The sequence below is a fragment of the Suricata suricatta genome, chromosome 6 (genome assembly GCF_006229205.1).
Source record: "Suricata suricatta isolate VVHF042 chromosome 6, meerkat_22Aug2017_6uvM2_HiC, whole genome shotgun sequence".
Lineage (NCBI taxonomy): Eukaryota > Metazoa > Chordata > Mammalia > Carnivora > Herpestidae > Suricata > Suricata suricatta.
Window position 1 is genome coordinate 17,184,626 of NC_043705.1, and position 13,928 is coordinate 17,198,553.

Consider the following 13,928-nt stretch of genomic DNA (forward strand, 5'->3'; position numbering starts at 1 on the left):
CACTTTGGTCGTACGTAGCCCATGGTTACAGCCTTCGGAGTGACTTACCATCTGCCAAATCTTCCACCACTCACCACAGATGGGCAAACATGACTTAAAATGGGAAAGATACCCTATCACCATCCAGTTTAAAACTGTCACATCATCCCACTGCAGTTAAATGAAACCCAGTGTCTTCGCCATACCCTGCAGGGTCCTGTATTTCTCTCCAACTTCATCACAAACCACTCTTCCCCAACCTGTGACTCCTCACCCTTCCTGGCCTCCTTTTCCTGCCGCAAAGGCACCCAGGTTTTCACCCCTCACTCCGGGACTTGGCCCTCTGCCCTTGTCTGGAGTGCCCCAGCCCAACTGACTGCCTCCTGCCTACCATATATGCTTATCCCAGGACCATCCCTCAGAAACGCTCTTTCTAAAGTAAGGCCCAAGGGGATGTGCTACTTTGTACAGCTTACAATTATTTATTCTCCTTTGTTTTTGTGGGGTGTTATTTTATCTAAATCTTTCCTCCCCCAAGAGCTCTAGATGGCCCAAACCAGGTTTTTCTCATTCTTTATGATATTGCTGGTATCCAGGATCATGCTCAGCACAGAGGAGTCCCTCAATCAATCTTAATTAATTAAAGTACTTATTCCAGTTTCTTTCAGTATCTTAAAGGGGAAAGGAACCCCAACTGCTGTACAATAGTGATTTTTGTGAACCACAAAAAATTTAGAAGCACTCATTCCTGAAAGAGCTAAAGGGACAGGGAAGAAAAAGAAATGTAAATGGTTGAGAGAAGCTTAGCTTGGCAGAAAAAAAATAGAATCTGTGGTCATGACATCTATCAGCAAATGGGAGCACACAGGGTCCTTTCAACCTGAAAAATTAGTGGGAAATTGGGTTGAATAAAAATATTCAAACTTCTGGCCAAAAGAACCAAGATTATAAACTCTGGAATATAGGATAGACAGTTAAGTAGTGTAGGATTTGTAATATAAGATAGACAGTTAAGTAGTGTAGGATGAAAACAAGACAAATTTGTCACCTAAACAGACTTTCTCAAAAAAGCATGAAATTGACCTTGTCCCCAATGTTTTCACGATTCTCACTGAAAACAAGGGCATGTGCTGTTGCCCATCAAGACATCCAGCTGATCCTTCCTAACAGGCAGCAAGGACAGCATGGATGAAACACCAGATTCAACAATGACTTTGTTAAGTGGAATCCTGGGGCCGGTAAATTCAGAAAAAATGGCGTGAAGACATAAGAGGTTGCTCTTTCAGGGAACTCCACATGTCTCAGTCATGACCCTAGGCTACCTTGCCTATGCGCAGCATTCCAGCTTCTTGTTTATGACACTGCTTTCTACTACACACCCAAAACACTCTCCTCATTCATTCACTCATGCATTCATTGATTCAACAAATAAATCTCCAGAGCCTACTCTGTCCCAAGCACTGTTCCAAGAGCTAAGGTTAGAGCAGAGGAGAAAATAGATAAGGCTCTGCTCTCAGAGAGCTTTTGATGTTCAGGGGATGATCAAGGTAGGTATGCTTACGACCCAAGAAACCAGGAGGTACATGGAGGAAATGAAACAGGGTACAAAAGAAAGGAGTGAGTGGGGCCCCTTTGGAGTAAAAACGGGGAAGTGAGGGAGGTACCCAAGTTGGGAAGATAGAGGAAGTGTCTCTGGAAAGGTAGTATTTGATATGAGGAAGAACGGTACCAGGCTGTGTGTGCACCAACAGATTCAAATGTCCAGTGGGGCTCCTGAATCTTCTTCCAGGCCCACATATGCATTTCCATGTTAAATCCACTTTGAGGAGGAACGCTGCTAAGTCTGCATCACCAGAATCCCCACACCATTTATATTAGATCGCTTTCTATATCTTATTATGTTCCTCATCTCCACCCCCAATTCCCCTTCCTCCAAGAGATGTCTGACTACCGGCCTGCCTTCAGCAAGAATCCTATTAGGTCATTTTAGCCAGAATGTCCCTCCCCTGTGATGTTTCTTCTTAGTAATTTTCCATCCACTGACTCCCATCTGCTCCTTGGCTATGAATTTCCACTTGCCCAAGTCACACTGGAGTTGAGCCTCATCTCTCTCCCCAGTTGTAAAATTCCATTGCATTGGGTCCTATACCTGAGTCAACCTGCCTTTCTACTTGTAGCAAGCATCATTGAATGTTTCCTTTTTTTCTTTTTTTAACAGTATGAGGGGTCATTGGCCTAAACTCAGTGTAGCTGAGCACAGTGAGTGTTGTGTGAAGGTATGAGGCAAGACCCTGTGGTTCTGGGAGGCCACAAAGAGGAAGGGCTGACCCAGATCCTCTCTCCACCCTCCTCCACCCTGGGTGTGCACACAAGGACAGGCAGACATCAGTACTCTCTTGACCTGTAGCCTTTGCTGGGTTAAGCCACTGCTCCCACCTCCTATTTTGCAGAGAGCAAAGGGTGGGAGTAGAATAAGGGTCACTATGGACAGGGTGTGACTCTATGATGAAGGTCCAAGCCCCCATAAGGGGACCACCCTGCACAATTCTCTCTTCTGACTTTTGTAAAAATTCCCTTCACTTTACCCTTCATGCTTGGGGTGGTTATAGCCCTGTATTCCTTTGTTTGTTTGTTTGTTTGTTTGTTTGAGTCTGGGGGAGAGGCAGAGAGAGGAGTAAGAGAGAATCTTAAACATGCTCCACACTCAGCCCAGGGCTCAATTCCATAATCCTGGGATCATTACCTGAGTTGAAATCAAAAGTTGAATGCTTAACCACCTAAGCCACCCAGATGCCCCCACAGCCCTGCACTCTTAATATTCCTTGAGGTAATTTGCCATTCTTCATTACCTTTTTAAAATTTTATTTATTTGTTTTGAGAAAGAGAGGGAGAGAGAGAAGTAGGAGAGGGAGAGATGGAGAGAGAGAGAAAATCCCAAGTAAGCACCATACTATCAGCACAGAGCCTGATGTGGGGCTCGAATTCATGAATCGTGAGATGGTGACCTGAGCTGAAATCAAGGGTCAGAGGCTCAACTGAGACATTCAGGCACTTCCCACACATAGACACCTTTATTGCTTTTTCAAAACCCTATCCAGGACTGCCTAGAAATTCTTATCCGACACCCAACCAGAGAGGGATGTCCTTGCCAGGACCCTGACTGATAGATTTTAATCTAAAAACACAATGCCAAGTCACTTTCTCACTGGAGCAGTTACCTTTTGCTTTCTCTTTAGTCTTGATAAGCTATTTGCTAGAAGCTGGTTCCTGTGAGTGGCACATAACTCCACATAACATCACCTTCGGAATTTTCAGAAGCTTTTGGGTCGATTAAATGTCATTCAGCTCCTACAGTTCCCTTTCTTTGCACAAAGCTTCCCTGAGATCAGAGCACTCTGTAGGGTTGTGATACAGGTCCTACCAAAAAATCATTCAGGACAGAATCTTGAGACTGAAAGGCAGTGTGGCATACAAGGAAACTGGGCATGTAGTTCAAATTTAAGCATATCATGGTTGGCCTGTCCATTTCTTCATCTTGAAGACTGTGATGATAATAATGTGCAGTGATATACTGATTCAACCACAATTACAGTAAGAGTCGTGGATGGACTAGTCAGGCCACAGCGAGCAGCTCTGGTCCATTCCAGGGAACAGCCAGTCAGTAATAGCATTAATCAATCCAGCATTAATTCTTCACTTCACTGATTCTGAGACATGGAATACATACAAAATCCATGAAGACTCCTATTTTGATCACTCCTTAAAATTACAGTGCCTGCACAAATGTTAAAATACAGAGGTTACAGTAGCCAGTTTAGGCTACCATAATGAAATATCACAAACATTTATCTCTCACAGTTCTGAAGGCTAGAAAGTCTAAGATCAAGGTGTCAGCCCAACGTGGTTCTTGGTAATGTTCTCTTCCTGGCTTGCCGATGGCTGCCCTCTCATTGTATCCTTATATGACAGAAGGAGAGAGAGCTCTGGTATCTCTTCCTCTTTATATAAGACTCTATCAGATTAGGTACCCTCAGTGCTGACCTCATTTAACATTATGACCTCAATTAACTTTTAACATTGCCTCCTTGGCCCTGTCTCTAAATACAGCCTTCTTGGGGGTTAGACTTTCAGCTTATGAATTTGGGAGGGGACAAAAACATTCAGTCCATAAAAATTATCTACGTGAACTTTGTGTTAATCAGTCCCCGTATCCCATCAATATCTCTCAGGCATGGGGACAAAGGGATGATTTGGAATGCCACTGACTTCTAAGTGTTTTTACTCTACAATACAGAAATATGCATGCTGAAAATAAGACACTAAGTTGGTTTAGTATAACTTGCATCAATAAATTGCTTACTTAGAGTATATGTGCAGAACGAAACCAAAAAGCCGGTCACCAACTGATGCAGCTACATGGTGTCTGAAACCCTAAATACAAAGGGTTAGTGGGGCTTTGGTAACATGTTAACCAACAATCTTGATGAGCAAGATAAATATTTTAACCTTGTTTTCTTTCAGATGCATTCATTTGTTAGTAAGGAATCAAAATTTTTTAACTAGTATAAAGATGGCAAGGACCTGGTGAATTTATTTATACACTAGAATACTTCACAACCATTTTTAAGGTAACCATATCTACGTGTTTCAATATAAATGAATTTTAAAAACAAATATGGAATGAAAAATAAAAAGATTTCAGGTAGATATATCTGTTCTCCCTTTTTCCTCTTTGTTTTCTACCTATGGAGAATATGAACTAAGACAAATGTTCCAACTTAACCTCCGTGAAACCTGAATGGCATCTCCCAATCATCATCTGAACTTTTATGAATTTTTGAGATATGTAAAATTAAACAGGACATTTGAAGAGTAACAGTAAAACCGATCAAGATAGTAGTGCATGTTAGAACAACAAAATAATGAACTAAAAAAAAAAAAACTACATGTAGGGAAAACCCAAATGTTTCCTTACTACATCATTCCTCAAGGACTATAAATCTGAACACCAGTTCCTCACCCAATAAGTTTGCAAAAAGAAGGGTGAGCAGAGCTGACCAAGTTTCTTTCTTAAAGCCTTCAATACGTTCATGTGCTTTTGTAACTACAAGGACGGTGGGAAAGTTAGGATGAATGTTGGACAAGGTAAGAGTATGACATTGCCACAGTTGGTACACATGCTAGGAATAACTGCTTTGCCCCAGATGGATCGGACCACAGAGTAGAAATGGTACCTGCAAAACTCAAATATTTTTGTTAACTTCTCGACTCTTCCTTGGAAGACTATCTAGCATGGCGGTTTTCAGTTTGTTTGATCTCAGAATCCTTCATGCCGAAATAATTCTGAAGGACCCCAGAGTGCTTTTGCTTCTGAGGGTTACACAGGTCAATATTTACCCTATTAGAAAGGACATACTATTGTTATTTTTAAATACCAAGTATCCACACATTGTATGTCAACAAATCTTTTAAATGAAAATAATTATGTTTTTGAAAATAGTGAGAAGAATGGCATTGTGTTAGTATTTTTGCAAATCTCTTTTATGCCTGGTATGATAGAAGACAGGCAGATCCTCACTGTGTGTTTTTGCTTCTATTTGAGTTTTTGATTGAAGTATATGAACAAAATTTGGCTTCACAGAGATAGGAAGTTAGAAAAGGGAAAAATACTTTAGTGGTTTTTTTCAGATGATTGTAAGTATTCTTTAATACTACACCAAAACTCAACAAATGGCTGTTTTCACAAATTAGTTGCAATATGCAACCTGAAACTGTATCAAACAACTTTTCACACTATTTCCTTAAAATCTACTGGTCTACCTTGTATGAATGAATCTTTGATGCATAAATTTTTAATATGCACTGATTTGGAAATTTTTTGCTTCCTGACTGATTCAAATCTCCCAAAGTTCTCCATATTTCATTATATACTATCAAGTGATCACATTCGTTAGTATCACCACTGATCTCATCAAAAGCCCCTTTAAGTATATTGGAGCTGTTAAGTTCACGTTGGCAAATACACATTTTTTAGAGTTCTGATTTTTCTTAAAAGCTCTAATTTCATCACTGGCAACAAACACCGTCGGTTGTTTTTCCTGAGGACACAAGCTCCCTTGGTTCATTTTTTCTTTTAGAAAAACATCTACCAACAGCCCAAATCTGAATGACCACAGTTTGTCCAACAGCCATTCTCTCAAATGAAAATGATGCTCCAGGAGAAAAGCAGATAGTTCAGCCCACAATTTAAACAATTATACAAGTGCTTTTCCTCCAAACAACCACTGGGTTTCCATCTGCAGCAAATATGCTTTATATATTTTTTAAGAGGTGTGTGCCCCCCTCAAAAATTAAAAAATTAAAAAATTAAAGGTATGTGCTCAGAGTCAAAATGTCTTAAATAATAGTAATATTACTGCTTCCTTAAGGATACTCTCAAGAGCAATTGGGGGGAAAAAAGAGAAGTTGGGAGTATTTTTTATTACAATAGGTAACAATGAAGAGTAAGTTTACCAGTACAATTTTATGCCATTGCCATGACTCAGACCCCTGCTTTTCCAGCATCAGGGAAAATATAACAAGTGTGCAAAAGGCAATTCACATATTAGCAATGTTATTAGAATAACTTTAAAGCATTACTGTTCCAACAGAGGGAAGAAGGCAAGTAAAGTATTAGCATCATTATAAAAATGGTTTTGCTCTTCCAACCTCCTACAAGAGTCTGGGGAACTCCCAGGTACCCACTTTGAACACCATTGATGTCGAACACTACAGAGATCTAAAGCTTTGGCCATCTTGAATTACTTGAAAAATTAAAATTAAAGGTCAGTGCATTTGGCTACTGCAACACCTTAAAAAGTCAACTAGCTTGCTTCTGCCTTTCTGAATCAAAAGGAAATTGAAACAAAAGACAAACTACTTTGTCTGTCTGTGACCACAGAGCCTCACTTAGGCTTTTCCATTTGGTCCCGCTCTTTTCATTTCAAAGGTAAAGATAGTAACATTCAATATTCATAATGTTCATCACAGAGAACGGCCAGAGTCATAAAAAGAATATCATGCAACTTTTACAGTATAAAATTCTCCACTTCAGTAGTTCAATATCAAGTCACATTATCATCATTTCTGCCAACTACGTATCTGATAATGTGCACTTTTGTTTTCAGTTTCTATTTACCGTTGACAACAACTCATATCAGATATGGGCCCACTTCACAGCTAAGAAGGCTGAAGTACATGTGCAAAAAAATTATCAAAAAATTTAGGAGGCTCATTGTTCTGGAAGCATTATGTAAGTTTTCGAGTTGAAAGAGTCTTATTTTTGCCATTGCTCCCAAAACTGGGCTGAAGGCCATAACTAATCCAAATTCTCACGAAAGCCTCATCAGTCTCTTTCCTATGCCCAACTTACCCTCCTGAGCTGAGTGCCATTGCCCAGGAAGTGGAACAGCTAATTAGCCCAGAGCCCAGGGTGGTATTCAACTACTGAACCACCAGACCCCACAATTACTCTTCTGTATCCAGAGACACCAGCTTGCCCAAGCAGACAGATCCCATAAGAACATTATCATCATTTTTAAGGCAAAAGATAAATAAGTAAGTGAAAATAAAACCAACTTGTAATATTTGCCGGGGAGAAACCTCAACATGTAAAAATCACGGAAGGGCAGAATGTTCCACGACACCATCCGAAGGGAAGGCGTGTGCAAACCAATGCCTTAAGTCACTCCTCAGCTTACCATTCATCATTGACCTCACAAAAGGTCTTTGCCATCATAACAATACATCTCTTACAACTCAAATTCTATCTTCCCAAGACTGGAGATCAAAGGGCTTCCTGGAATTTGTGGCATTGGGATATTCTTTCTTCCCTTTGCATCAAAAACACATGCAGCAAGAATGTCTCACTGCGTTTGAGACTTGATGAAGGTGGACAGTGTTGGTTGTGTGGAGGTATTGCCCACATCTCCTCTGTCATGGAGAATGACCTGCCGGCCCAGGTAGGTGGAGCCCCATCAGGCCAGAGGATAATATGTGGAAGGCATTTTTTCTGAAAGAGAAAGAGCTAATTCACCTGTCACCTCTCTTCCGTTGAGAAAAGCTGGAAATTTGAGAACCTATGTCTAGACCCATTTTTTATGTGAAAAGGAAGCCTTGTGCAATAAAATAGGCGTCCTGTCATCTTTTAACAAGATGTCCATTTGAGTTTTTGGAAATACACGAAAGATAAGTGAAAACAGAACTTCTAAAAGGCCCTCTTCTGTTCAGTGAGGCCAGAAAATGAGGCTTAAAATTATATCAGACACGTTGGTCCCCTGGAGTTAAAAATGTACATGGCTATTCTTAATGTTTATAAAAAGCATCATTGAGCAGCCCTATTATGAGTATTATTTAGTTTAAGACTTAGGTATGGGGAGACGTAGATTTTTTTTTTAATGCTGTGCTAGTTAAAGAACCATTTATGGTGATTGCTATATGCAACAGCTTGTTTTAATTCATTCATTCAATTTTAAAAGCCACAGGAATATATCAGAAATGGCCAAATCATGAATAAGTTATTTACTTTATTCAAAATGTAACTAGACCTAGGGAGACTTTGCTAATTACTGGTATGGCAGCGAAGCAGAAATATGTTCATGTCTCATTCAAGCAGTGGATTAGATAAAACATTAGTTCCGTGAAGCTGATCACCCTGGAGATTTACTCATTTGCCTTGATGCAGTAAATGTTGGCACATTAGGCCTCCCGGAATATCCTGAAGCTGGCCTAATAACACATCTGCTGTATTTATTTTTGAATGTAAATGGCACTCAGAAGTATGCTTTGAAAATTAACTTCAACCAGAAAACAATAAACATTAATAAATACAGATTTTGTTTCTGCTAACAATTACTTCACGAAATTGTTAGATGTGGTGGAAAGGCGCTGCTTTACAAACACAGTTTGTAGCAATTACATCCCTTCCAAACTAAACTACTCCAAACCGGATGGATTCCTCTTGGAGGTTGTGAGGGCCTAGCAATGCAGAGAGAGATCTGCCCGATTTTTAGACCTTTGTGACACGCCCATAATGCGCAAAGGCACTCACTTGGTCAAGGCCGTTGCTGCCCTAAAGACAAAGGAAATTCATTCCTAACAATTGGATCAAGACAAAAGAAGAATTGCACAACTATGTGATGAAAATGTGTTCTCGGTTGACACGAGCAATGAAAACAACCAACGTTTTCTTGCTCCTACTTTCTAAATATCCGGGGAGCATAGCAAAAAAAGACAGAAGGGTGCTTCTCTGCAAGCCCCCAAATCTAAGATAATCAAGCCACAGTGACAGCGTTCTGGCCTGCTGTCTAAATCAGAGAGGGTCTGCTCATCCTAACGGTGCAAGTGGACGGACTGAAGCCTTCAGCCAGGCCATCCTGGCCGTTTACATCGTGTGCTAAGATCACAGCGCTGGGAGCCCATGGGTACCCTTAGCATGGCCTGCAACCTGTCACTCCTGGAATGGTGGTCCTGTCTGGTCCTTGAGGAGTGGGAAAATAATCCTGGTCCATCCATTCACAGACCTGGTTTATCTATATCCAGCCATCGACCTTGGACCTCTTATCTGGGGCGCTCTGTACTCAGCTTCAGCACTGTGAAATGGGGGGGCTAAGAGGTGCCTTATTTCTCCAGAGGAGTTCATGGTACTTCTGCTAAGCTTTTATTCTTTTAAAGGGCTACTGCAGCATTGAAATAGCAGTAGGTGCAGAAACACAGCAAAATTTCACACCAATGCAATCAAATGACGGTTCTCCTTTAATACAAAAAACCAAACCGAATAACGTTTAGGTAATGCAATATGGAATTTTAAATAAAACAGGACACTGATCGAGAGAAAACCAGGTCACCCCATGTAGTTATATAGCTAAGTCATCCGGATTACAAGCCAGTTGAAGGGCTCCGGTCAGTTCTGGGATCTCTGAGCAAGGAACACTCAGTGCTTAGTTGGTGACTGCATTACGTTTGAAAAGGCCAAGCTAAAAGTAACTGAGTTCATGAAAATGACACTTGTGGGTTTGTAACGTTTTAAAGGGCTCAGGAAATATCCCCTGAAGAGCTGCAGGTTAGAGCATTCAGTCCCGCCCTGGTCTGGTCAGGAGTTAAAGCCAATCCCTGTGGAGAGAATGCACCACTAGATACAGAAATCAGCACTGAGGGTTCTTCTGGGTGGGGTGGGGGGCAGATGTTGGGGGAGTAACTGCAAGACCCAGAGACAAAGGAGACCCAGTCTTCTGTTCCACCTGAATTTGCTACATTTATATGCCTTTCGTTCATATTTCAGATAAACAAATATAAAATTGTGTGGCGAGTTTTCTGCTTTGATCCATCTTTTCCCAGGAAAAATGAAATATATTGTGAGCTGGGGGCAGGGAGCCCTGTAAAAACAGGAGTTCAAGCAAGAAAGCCAGAAAAGCCACATGCTGCCTTCTCGAATTTCATTCACATCACACGCCTAAAGAGTTTAGAGGGGCGAAAAAAATGTTTCTCTCTTGCATTGTTTACAAGATCTTTAGTAGTCCTGTTGTGGGCGTAGATTGGGTGGTTGGGTCGAGCCCAAGACCAGAATGCCCGACACGGTGTCAGTTTCCATTTGAGAAATTGGTTTGTTAATGACATCCTAATGTCAATGATCCTATAGCAGGAACTATATTAATATTTTTTTCTCTCAGGCACTGTTACAGATGTCAGCTCTAATCCCTATAGAAGGCTGCTACAAGTCAATCTTCATGGAAACATGAGGGAAGCCTGTGAAGTTTCTAGAAATATAAAAGGTGTGAAAATTATGATTGGAAATAAAGAAACATTTTAGAAATCTAAGCTTCGCCTGAGATATGTAAAAATTATTCCGTTTTGATGACAATAACTGGCCTGCAAAATTTTCAAGACCACGTGAGCCTGCAGAAACAAGCAAGACAGGCTAAAATTATTCAAATTATCCTAGTAGATCAACTGTTTTCTATAAACCAAGCCCAGGAAAGCTCTCTGTTTGGGCTGAAAGTGATGCCCGGCACTAATATTTCACAATTACGAATTAAATGAACAAAAATCAGTCTTCAAAATGTGACTGATGTTTCTCTTTCAACGTAACCTTTCTGCTGTGTTCCGAGAGCAACAAGACAGGTGTTTCCCAACCTGCAGGGCCGGGGCAAGCCTGCCTTGTAAGAGCTCAATTGTCAACCGATGAAAGGTGTGTAAACAGATGACAGGGGCAATTACAATGTGGAATTGATTAGACTCTCAATTACTAAAAGCACATCACCTGCATTATTCTTTTTATGCCGCTCTTGGATGACAAAAAGCATGAATAGCTCATCAGGACTACAATATGTTTGCATTTTTGCTCTCTCTCGGGAAGGAACATCTCCAACTGCGGTTGAGGCTACAGAAAGAGGGAGCTGGCAAGATCCCTACGGGAAACGGAATTATAATGACCCTCCCCCCTGCAGGTGTCAGTCACTTTTTAATTTTTCTAGATACCAATGGAAGGAGTGAGCAAGTCCACCTAAACAAAAGGGCTGCCTTGGCGTTAGAGTGGAGGAGTCAGGGAAGAGTCACTAGGGGAGCATAGTGGGGACTCAACGCACTAAGTTAGGAACAGAAGTGTGAACACAAGCAGAGTCCATACCTTGACGAGTATTAATCATCAAGGACTCTCTCAATACATACACGTCACGCCCGTATCTTACATCTCTCTCTATGCATTCTCAGCCTTATCAGCTTGTCATGTTGATACTGAAGAATCCCCCAAAATAATCACAGGCGGGATTTTAGTAATAAATACCCCATGGGGAACTATATTCATCATTGGCATCTCAGGACCCCCAGCCCGCCCCAGCACGGAACCAGAACTCTTGGGTTCACTCCAAAGGGATCCGGCCTCCCCAGGGGCCCCCATTCTATCAGCTATGCTGCTGTTCCCAGACCCTGTGCCTTGGTCTGCTTGGTGGCCTCTGGAGGTTCCAACTAGAAAACGACCCATCTTCGAGGTCACAAGGGAAGGGTATCATTCCTAAAGTCACCATAAAACTATCTTTGTTCCGTGGGATGTTTTATGTGGGTGTGTTTTTCTTTCTGTTTCTGTTTTTTGAAAGGCAACAAAAACAGCGCGCCTGTGACCAACACCAGAGCTATGAAAACAGAAGGCTTAATTCTCGACTTGGCCTCGAGTGCTGGCAGATGTTTGGGAGAACAGAGTTGGGGGCGTGTTTAAGGACACTGAGAGCTCTGGCTTGTCATGTGCAGATGTGGTGAAGCTGGAGTAAGTTCAGAGAAGTGACAGAGATGATTAAAAGGGACGCAGAATGGTTTCTGAGGGAAGGCTAAAGGGATTCTTGTTGCCTTTATCCCAAGAAATGAGAAAATAATGATTATTAACTTCAAAGTCTGTTTGCTCGTCATGTCTGCAACAAGCCCAGTGAATGGAAAAGGGCTTGAAATAAAAGCAGCAGAGGATTTGGTGAAGGAAAAGGAAGAATTTCTTGCTTTTCAGAGGGAAAGGCACGGTACTCTGGTCCCCAGAGAGGTCAAGGAGTCCACATTTGTATGTCGTTTTTAACACGGGGATTTACTACAAATTCCTTTTTAAAAAAATCTAAATTCATCAGGCACCTTGGTGGCTTGGTTGGTCAAGCATCCGATTCTTGCTTTTGACACGGGTCACGGTCTCACAGTTCATGGGTTCGGGCCCCGCATTGGGCTCTGGGCCAACAGCGCAGAGCCTGCTTGGGATTCTCTGTCTCCCTCTCTCTGTGCCCTTCCCCTCTTAAAATAAAGAAACTTTTTAAAAAAAAAAAAGGGTTTAAATCTAAATCCGTCAACTGCTTAAAAAGATTTTTTGGTCTTCATAGTCCAAACATTAGGGAGCAAATGCCAGAGAGATGTAGACGCTCCACTTCCTCACCACACTTGTGTCCTCCAGGCCCCCAGAGCCCAGTTTTCTGAGTGTTCCATAAAAGGAAATTCATGCTTAAATTCTCAGTCCACAATATCTTTCTTGATTTGGGGGCTATTTTCACCACTCTGCAGAGCACATATGGGGAAAAGGAAATGGAGGATTAGGGCTAGTCTGAGAGGCTTAAACTAAAGAGAAATAGGCGCAGATCTGAAAGGGAGCATATGTCATTGATCTTGTCCACAAGCTAATTGAGAACATTCCCAGGCTTCACGGGGCAATACTATTTCTAGACTCCCAGGATTTAAGAAGCGCTCAATAGTTCGACAGAAGGCAATGTGCCTGCTGGATACAGAGCCTAGTTAAGCAATAACTCAATCTGTCTTCTGAGCTCCCCCAAGGCAGGACGACCTAACGAAGGTTTTCTTCTGTTCAAAGGCCCCTTCACGCTTGCTATTTAAAAAGTAATAGAAATCATTATAATCAAGAAAAAAGTTTGGGACTCTGTTCTAAGCAACCGAGGGCCTTATCTGTTGCCCAAATATTCCTTTAGCAACCAGTCTATTCCCGTGGGCCAAAGGAGGCTCCAAATAGATGTAAAAAGAGCAAAAGTCTCCATTGCTGACCCTCGAGCTACCTAAAGCCCCAGCCAAAGCTCATCACCATATGGAATTTCCATTTCCCTGTGAGAAACCACAGGGTACATGCGTGGGGGGCATGAATGGAGGTGCTCAGTTGTAAAATGTTATTCACATGCAAGAGATGGTTGTTATTGTTTCCTGTAATTATTCTGCCTAATAACAAAAGGAAAATAACTGATTTTGACACCCAAGTTTTGCTGTAAATAGGCAGAATGTTGTCATGAATATGCAAAATATTATGATCATTGCCATACCTAACTAATTGCATTTGAAACATGCTGGCCATAAAATAATTAATTAGCAGTGTAGAAAGGCATCATGATACTAGCTATAAATACTAAACATAACTAATTATTTCCGTCATAAAATGGCCCTGCCAA